At 44.3% G+C, this 9,856-nt stretch overlaps 1 long non-coding RNA gene across 3 annotated transcripts in view; it reads left to right on the top strand.

Annotated features, from left to right (window-relative positions):
• Positions 1-215: 215 nt before the first annotated feature.
• LOC124628440 (uncharacterized) overlaps positions 216-9,856 on the top strand; it is a 30,327-nt gene continuing 20,686 nt past the window's right edge. For 2 of the 3 annotated variants that reach the window (XR_008396915.1, XR_008396913.1), the window contains exon 1: positions 216-707. This is a non-coding gene — a long non-coding RNA (uncharacterized LOC124628440). The remainder of the gene's footprint in view (positions 708-9,856) is intronic. The other variant, XR_008396914.1, reaches the window with a different exon arrangement.

Below are 9,856 nucleotides of genomic sequence, written 5' to 3'. Positions count from 1 at the left end.
ACTAACATACACACCCGATTATGAAGAAATCCAGTCGATTCTTTGTTAATCTGCCCTGAAAACATTTACACACAACCAACTTTACTAAAAGATTGATCAATGAGGCCTGGTTTTCACAAACTCCTCCCATATTATTATTATTATTATTATATATTTTAACAAAACTTCACCAAATATGAAAGCGTACACACCTTGGGAAATGGTCTAGAGCTTATCTAGAAATCTCTAAAATGTTGCCTTAAAGATAGATGGCATAATAACAGCCAAAAATGCAGGTCGAAGAATCTTATCAACTTTTCTCCGGGTACTGTTTAAAATAGCTGGGCCTCATTTTTCAGTCTGGTTTCGCAACAATTGTACTCGTAAAATGTCCTCAGGAACAGCTGCACCGGAAAAGTTGTCTTCATCGCAATCCAGTTCATTTGGAAAGTCGTTCCCTGTATCCTACGCTCCTGAGTTAGCTCTGGTATATGAAGGTATACACACACATCTTGGAAAAAATGGTCTCAGATTCATACAATAATCTCTAAAATGTTGCCCATCGTACCCCTCGACCCCTTTTCTTTTTTTTTTCTTTTTTTTTTTCTCCAGAATGCACGGTCTGCACCGAACATGACCTCCGAGCATGAAGGTGAAAAGTTTGTATAGGGGATCAACGGATACCGGTATAGCCTGGCGTGGACGTTTAACCCACTGGACAAATATACGTAAGTAATCGAGTATTTAAAAAAAAATAAATAAATAAAATAAAAATTCACCACATTTAAAAAGAACTAAAATAGCTATTTCATGATGCCATTACTATTTTAATTCTTTTCCATCAAGACTCAAACATACAAATGAATCTCCTTGAATGGAGAAACAACTCATGTCGTTTCAGAGGAAGCCCCAGGACACTCTTTAAACGTTATGGGCTATTGTGACATGTTTTTGTGCAGGATAGGATGGGAATAATAGGATTACAGGCGCTAAGCTCGTGTCAGAATAGATTTAAGTCTCTGTGCGTGGCCATGGGGATCGCTTAAACACTCCTCTCCAATCCAGGAGACCTAAGCCTCTCTTTACTGATAGAATAAAGAATACACACACACACACACACACACACACACACACAGTGGAAAGCTAAGGAACCCAAAATGCACAATGGATTGATTGAGTTCCGTCAAGCAGACGTGTGCTGCGTACATGCCTTTGTTTCCAGTGAAAGGAAGTTAATTAGTGTGCACAGAGGAAGCACATATTGATGTTTGGGAAAAGCTGTCATATCGGAACGCTACCGAGCCATGAATACGGAAAAAAAACACAAAACAAAAAAAACGCAAGGTTCCAGTGAAAGCACAGAGAGCGGAGCTAGCTGCGGAGTTAGTGAAAAAGATTAGCATGTTTAGATTATCTGCAAAGTCCTTCAAGCTCTTTCAGCCCTTTTTTTTTTTTTTGTGCGTGTCTTTCTCTTTCTTACCTTCTTAAATCTCTTTTTCTTTCGACCTCTGACCCGTAATCAAAGACTTAGTCCATCACTGTGAGCTCACAGCATCGATTAAAGCTCCGTGACCGAAGCCTTCACCTTCTCAAGCATCAAAAATGAGCTCGGTCTCCTTGATTAGCCCCCCCCCAACACACACACACACACACACACTCCGATCTAACAACAATGACCTTGGTTTCCTACTCTTTTTTTTTTTTTAAACCAGGCCTCTAAAGAAGAGTTTTTCTCCTCCTCTGTTTATCTTGTATATACATAATCAACGGTGCATTTATAACTGTGTTATAAATCTATAACCCATACGATCTGATTGTTTTCCTGAGGTTTTCACCGTTTCCCCCAACCTGAGTCACCTCGAGTAGCCGTTCGTCATTCATTCAAATGTTCAGCTTGGAAAAGCGTTTTAATAAAGAATCGTTCGAGCTGCAGATCATCACTCACGGCCCGGGCATCAATCATAACCGAAGGAGTGCAGCCGTGACGAATAGCTAAAATCCACATATGGCAAACCCGGGCGGTTAGCTTAGCCACGGGCTGGAGGGGTGTGAGCGTGTGTGAGACTTCTGTGGGAATCTTACAGAGAAAATATGAGTCATGAGGTATCCAGTCATAATATATATATATATGGGTTGAGTCTCTGACTAATCCCCCCTTTACCTAGTCACTGTCTTTGCTTTGATGGACAGCTTCCTCGTTGTTCTGATAGCTTCACGGTCTTCATGATGCGTTCTCTTTCCATTATTTACCAAACCCCGGGTTCTTCCAGCAGTATTTATGCACAGTCCAGTATATTGAGCTCCCATGACACTTCAATTGCACATTCGATTCATTTCGAGACTTCTGAATGAGAACAGGAGTCATTTCGGACTCACAGCATCGGGGTCGAACACTTATACGATCGCGACTTTTATTGCTTTCTTTTTATTTCCAATCCCGCTTCGATATTATACGCGATTTTGTACGTACAGTACATCTCAGTGGGACACCTCATCGCACCGCGTCCGCTACCCGCGTGCTATAAAGCACCGGAGTGAGCCAACCCGACCTCGTCACTGTATTATATAACGTTGATAAATGATCTTCCACGTCTCCAATAACGTCGATATTTCACCCACGGCAATCCGAGCCGCGCGGTCCCCTAAACCGGTGATTATAAACAGGCTCCTACTCTGTCCTATATTCGGCTATATCGCGATCTCTCTGCGGTTTCTCTGATGTCTACTCCCACTCGCGCTCGGCTGTACGGTCCACGCTGCGAAAACGCTCGCGGTGCACGACGTCCGTTCCGCAAGCAATTAACACCGCTAGCGCGGGTAATGCTCTATCGGATGTTCGTTACTACTCAGTAGCAATCTCCGTCAAACGTTCCGCACAGCAGCTCTCTCTGTCTCGATGTTTTTTTTCCTCGCTCCTTTCATTTCTCGCTCTCTTTCTCTCTCTCTACTGGACGCATCGAGGACATCCATCTCTCTGACAACAACTTACGCAGGCGATACTTTAGATCTGCATAAACACAAGCGAACGGGTGACGGAGGGTCCAGGCTAGGTCGATGTTTTGAAGGGAAGGGAAATGAACGCATAAAAGAACTCGGAAAATTACCAGCCTGTTTTCCTCCCGCCTCCATCGACGACTTTGTGGATTTTGTTGTTTTTTTTTTTTTTTTTAGGAGATTTAAATAAATAAATAAATAAAAGTGACAGGCATCTAGAAGGAGGCCAGGAGAGAAGTGCTCAGGAGAACAAAGGCAGAATACAGTAACCTAACACAGTAAAGGTGCTGCTTTGCCTCGAGCGTCGCTGAAAGCATGAGAGTCAAGCCGTGTGAGCTGTATGCACTGTAACCTATATACACTACTGAGGAGAGAAAATCTCTGGATTTTTTTTATTTTTTTTTTATTATTATTATTTTTGAGCAATGCAAAAACTCATAGTTTAGAAAACTTCTCAAAAAAAAAAAAAAACAATAAAAATAAATTGTGAAATGCTCCTGTAAACCAGCTTTGTTGTATAAGCCTGTGTTTGTTTAAAAACACAAAAAAAAACAACAAAAAAAAAACAAACCAAAGTCAAGCCTGGAAGCTTTTGTTCTCAAAAAAAAAACCAACAACAACAACAAAAAAAAAAACAAATAAAAATCCCTCGTCTGCCGAAACGGTGACGCGATGCGACCTAATCAGGTAGCGGCAGCCCTTTGAATCGCGCTTTATCATCCAGAGATGTCATTTGTTAAAGGTAAGATCTGATAGATTAAGCCGTGCGCGGGAGCAGCCGGTGTGATCGTTACAGCGAGATAAGGATGTCGTTATCTCAGGCACCATCATGCTCGGGAAGTTAAAATAATTATCCTGTGTAAAAAGGAGGCTCATGTTCGGCGTTCTGAAAAAAAGGCATCCTTAGGGTCGGTGGGGAAAGGCGTTCGGAATAAGCACACTTGTCTGTGCGTGTAGAGAAATAGACAGGTTTTATTTTTTAATGATCACATTTTCATCTCTGAGGTTGTTTGTTATGGGGGTACGGTGGTTTAGTGGATAGCGTGTTTCGATCCCCCTGTGTGTACTGAATTAGCATTTTTCCACATGAAATGGTAAATGTACCGCACTTATATCGTGCTGTTTTAACCTTAGCGGTTTTACAAAGTGCTTTACACTGGTTCTCATTCACCAGTTCACACACACGTGCAAGGCGCTAGCTTACCATTGGGAGCAACTTGGGGTTCAGTGTCTTGCTCAAGGACACTTCAGCATGTGGAGTCATGTGGGGTCATATGGAGGCATGTGGAGGCATGTGGAGGCATGCGGAGGCATGTGGGGTCATGTGGGGGCATGTGGAGTCATGTGGGGGCATGTGGAGGCATGTGGGGTCATATGGAGGCATGTGGAGGCATGTGGAGGCATGCGGAGGCATGTGGGGTCATGTGGGGGCATGTGGAGTCATGTGGGGGCATGTGGAGGCATGTGGGGTCATGTGGGGGCATGTGGAGTCATGTGGAGGCATGTGGAGGCATGTGGGGTCATGTGGAGTCATGTGGAGGCATGTGGAGGCATGTGGAGTCATGTGGAGGCATGTGGGGTCATGTGGAGTCATGTGGGGTCATGTGGAGTCATGTGGAGGCATATGGAGGCATGTGGAGTCATGTGGAGGCATGTGGGGTCATGTGGAGGCATGTAGAGGCATGTGGAGTCATGTGGGCCAGGAATCGGACTGCCAACCCTACGATTAGTGGACAACCCTGTGGCTCTACCACCTGATCCACAGCTGCCGTGCTTTGGAGGTTTCCTCCACCAGTCCAAAGACATACGTTGCAGGCTGAGTGGCATCTCTGAATTGTCCGTGATGTGTGTGTGTGTGTGTGTGTGTGTGAGATTGTGCCCTGCGATGAGTTGGTACCCTGTCCAGGGTGTCCCCCGCCTTGTTCCTCGAGTCCCCTCGGATAGACTCCAGACTCCCTGTGACCCTGTGTAGGATTTGATAAGCGGTATGGAAAAGGGATGTACGGAAGCTCATTGTTATCTGTATTGTGCTGCATTATCACTGAAAACTCATAGTTTTATCCATTTTTGGTTACATTTAATGTTTTTGGAACGTCCTTGAAACGAGTTCTCGCTAGGAGCTATAAACAGTCATTCCCTCACCAACCCTTTTTCTCTTATAAGTGCAAAAACAGGTTTTCAGTGCCGAGACGTCCCGTCCGGAAGACTTTACAGCTTCACCTCTGACTGTTAAAAAGCACTGACACTGGAGACTCCTTCCAGAAATGTTAAATAAACGTCTTCTTACAGAAAACTTCCCCGTATCACTGATTACACATTTTATTGAAAGCAGTTTTTACCTTGTATTTATTTATTTATTTATTTATTTAAATCATGGCATCTGCTCTAGAAGTCTGTGTGAATGAACTGTAGAAATGATATGTGCTTGTTATTCAGCAGACGGTCGTCTGGACGTGCCGGAGCCTGTGAATGAGAGCGCTGAAGAGCTTGTCCAGAAAATCAGCTTCGGTGGCACTTTAATACAGACAGTGAAGTGACCTTTGACCTCTGCGGTTCAGCTCAGACCTCAGGGCCTTTTGTCTCCACTCTTTTAAGTGAATACTGCGGTTCGGTGATTTAAAAGAAACGTGTCTCTGTTGAGAGGAAGCGTGGACAGACAACTTATCGAATGACTCCGTCTTGGTTTAAACTGCACACACACACACACACAATACTCATGCACAGCGTCTAATTAATAATAACTTCCTTGTCCAATCTCCAGCTCTCCATCTACCTCCAGATTCGATGTGTTGTGCTTTCTGAGATGCTTTTCTGCTCACCGTGGATGTAAAGAGTGGTTATTTGAGATACAGTCAGTTCGAACCAGTCTCGCCGTCACCTCTCTCATCAGCAAGCCGCATACCCGCACGTGTTTGTTTTTTTGCATCTGTTGTTGCGTGAAAATCCCAGGGGATCATCAGTTTCTGTGATAATCCAACTGGTCAGCGTGAACATTAACTGAAGCTCGCCGTACGTTCCTAGTACACGATGACTAGTGTATCATATTAAAGTAGAAGTAAATCTCCATCTGTTTTCTAAATGGGATATCGAGTCGGAAAGAAACCCTCAGCGGAGCTAGCGTACAGCATTAACGCTGACATAAATCTGTAAGCGTTTATCAGCTGAACTCTGAATCAGAGTGTGAGAAAACAGCAGCTCAGTGCCTCATAATGGGGTGTGAACTCTCATAAAACAGACTCGTACGATCCGCCGCTATTCCCAGAATACACCACATCTGCGTGGAGCTGGAAATGGAACGAGAGGCGAGGGACCGCGTGGAGCGAAGACAAAGAGAGAGCGAGAGAGAGACGTGGAAGTGATGTTCTGCGAGTGCACCTGCTTAAAGAGATGGAGATAAATGATAAGAAAGCTGAGGGAATAACTAATGAGACGCTAGAACTAGCAAGGCTAATGTTAACCCTTTCAGACCGTCGTTAAAGAGCATCGGCATCACACACGACTGCGGAGTAATCACCGGTGAGTTCTGGATTCTGGGGAGTTTTCTAATATCGTTTCTATAGTAACAACGTACACGCGGATCTGTCTGGCCAACGTTCCGCATGAATGGATAGAAGAACGCACGTGATCGTTGATACGGAGACGTTTTCTGAGAGGAAATATCTATTTAATGTTTACGGAAGGGGTCGGGCGCACGGTGGGTTAGCGGTTAGCATGTACGCTTCACACCTCCAGGGTCGGTGGTTCGATTCCCACCGTGGTCCTGTGTGTGCGGAGTTTGCATGTTCTCCCCGTGCTGCGGGGGTTTCCTCCGGGTACTCCGGTTTCCTCCCCCAGTCCAAAGACATGCACGGTAGGCTGATCGGTGTGTCTAAAGTGTCCGTAGTGTATGAATGGGTGTGTGTGATTGTGCCCTGCGATGGATTACCACCCTGTCCAGGGTGTACCCCGCCTTGTGCCCCATGCTCCCTGGGATAGGCTCCAGCTTCCCAGCAACCCTGTAGGATAAGCGGTATAGAAAATGGATGGAAGGAAGGAGTTTCCAGTGTTGACAAATCGTTGGCAAGTTGCTGTGGTAGGAGAGGAAATAAAACCCTTCGGGACATTCTTTTTCTATGAAAAATAATCAACGAATTAATTCCTGGATTTTGCTTCGAAACATAAACATAACCCAGAGGCTAAAGATGGCTGTAATGACACCTTACTTCTGAACAGAATAAACTTCGACAAAGTCGATCAAATAGACTGCGATCCGTATATACTTGTATATACTAGTGAACTCCTCTGTCATACCACAGTATTGTTGTGGACTCTCATTTTTGTTTACGATCCTAGTTAGCCATTTCCTGGTCACACTGGTACACCGACCCTGAGTCTACCCCGGGGTTATCATAGGGTCGCAACACCTCGTCTTATAACGCAGAGTTCGGTAGCTAGCTAGCTAGCTAGCATAGCTACGAGTTAGTGTGACAGCAGGCGGTGCTTTTTTTTGTTGAAGTGGATTATCAGGATAAATGATAATGAATGTTCTTAATAAACCGATCCAGTCAGTCAGTTCTCAAAACGGCTGCAATTATACCCTGTGGCGTGGAACTGTTTTTTTTTTTTTTTCCACATAAAAGTATTTTCAGTTTATTTATAATAGTAAAAAGAATTAAAAAAAAAAAAAAATCATAATAATATGAATGAAAATCCTTCAAGTAGTAGGTACTTACCACACTCTGAAAGAAAGTGCTTCTCTTTTTTTTTTTCTTCCCCCAATCATCTTTGAGTCGATTTCTTCCAGCTGCTTGTTCCTCATCAACAGTAATTGTGATACGAAGCAGTGTCTCTTCATCGGCTCTGGATGGATGATGGAGTAGACGGTTATATAACATGAAGGATCAAAACGTGTGAGAGAGAAAGGATTAAGGAGGCGGCTGAGACGGGGAGGAATGAGAAACTGGGGAACGATGTGCGTCGGGAAGAGAGAGAGAGAGAGAGAGAGAGAGAGAGAGAGAGAGAGAGAGAGAGAGGGATAGGTAGAAAGAGAGAGAGAGAGAGAGAAGTGGGCTTACCAGGAGAGAGACATCACAGACAATTAGTGGTAATGTGTGTAGGCGGGGCAGGGAGGTGCACGGCGGGGTTCACCAAGTGTGACTACCTGCATCAATTAAACTCGCTCAGGCAGGACTGGCACTGAGTCTCACACACACACACACACACACACACACACACACACACACACACACACAGACTTCAGACTTTCTATATCTGAACAAGGTTATGGTCAACTCCAAGGGAGCACTGCTGCTGTGCTAATTAAAGAGCACCTCTGGGTAGAGAAGGCTGGGGCTGATTACTGCCGAAATAAACAATTTTCAACCGTTCGGTTCAATTCAATTTCATTTCTATAGTGAGTTTAACCTTTCGGAAATTTCCACTGTTAAATTCAAATCCAAAGTGAGCAAACCAGAAGCGACAGTGGTGAGGAAAACGTCCCCAAGAAGACACGAGGAAGACACCTTGGCTCTAAATGGAACCAGTCGTCTTCTGCGTCAGAGCAGGGGTATTACTGGAACTCATGACAGAATAACGGTGTAGAAGAGAAAAGACACTCGGTACTGAGTGTGTTGAGAGAATGTTCCGTACGTGTATGCGACTTATGTCGTGTCGATATCGATGTGGGGAAAGTTATGAGTATTCAGAGTCGAGTCACGCACACGCTAGTCTATTTTCCGGGCTCTTCGTTTTAGAATATTAAGTCGCCTGTGTGTGGTTCAGATGTCCGAGGTTGCCAGATTTTTCTTGCGTTGAAGCTTCAGAGATGGGGTTTTTCACACAAAGCTTTATACCAAAAAAAATAAAAAATGCAGACTGAAAAGCCGAATTTGCTGTCAAATATAATACGATGTAGCAATTTAGTGTATTAGCAATACTGTATCGTGCCCTAGTTGTACACATCACATTAATCACTGGTTTTAATTTAGCAAAATGGCCTCCACACTCATTGTTCGGCTTATAAAATCGCACTCGATCTAGCACGTGCGATTGATTTGCAGAACTTCCTTTACGAAACGGTGAAATAAATTCAATATTCGTACAGTTGCAATCAAAATGATTCGACCCCCCAGTGCGAATCAGGTTCATTGTCAAAATGTACAGACTTTCAGCTGTTTTCAGTGAACAAATCGAACAAAAGCGATTGAAATAGTTCGACACGACGAATGCTTCAAGCGCTTTCGCCAAATTCAACTGAAAATGCAACGTATAATGACTTCTCCATTCTCAAAATGATTCACCGCCTGAATAGAATCCCTCACAACAGCACAGATATGCAGAACGGGTGTTGTCTCGAGCACGCCTGATACACTTAATCAAGGGCTTCATTAGTTGCAGCAGGTGAGCTTGATCTGGAACACATGAAATACCTGAACTGGCTAGGGGTAGAAAGTGTATGAAATACCTGGACGGGGCAGAGAAAGGAAGCTATCGATGGCGGCAAGCGGATTTGTGAGAAGGCAGGTTGTGAAAAACCCTCGAGTGACTGTAAAAGACCTGCAGCAAGACTCGGTGTAACAGGCTCTGAGGTTTCAGTGAGCACAGTAAGGTGTGTACTAAACACAGAAGGTTTCCGCGCCAGAACTCCGAGACGTTCACCGCTACTGACCCAAAAGCACAAGAAAAGTCGTTCAAAATCATATAAATAATCCACAGAAGTTTGGGGATTCTGTTCTGTGAAACAAAACTAGAACTTTTCAGCACGATGGATCAGCGGTACGTCTGGAGGAAGAAGAATGAAGAAAGAACACTCTGTCCACAGTCGAGCATGGTGGAGGCTCGGTGATGCTCTGCGGCTGCTTTGCATCCTCTGGCACTGGAAACCTGCAGCGTGTGGAAGGTGAGA

This window comes from Ictalurus punctatus, chromosome 8 (assembly GCF_001660625.3).
Source record: "Ictalurus punctatus breed USDA103 chromosome 8, Coco_2.0, whole genome shotgun sequence".
In the NCBI taxonomy this organism is placed as follows: Eukaryota; Metazoa; Chordata; class Actinopteri; order Siluriformes; family Ictaluridae; genus Ictalurus; species Ictalurus punctatus.
This window is presented reverse-complemented; position numbering and strand designations above follow the sequence as displayed.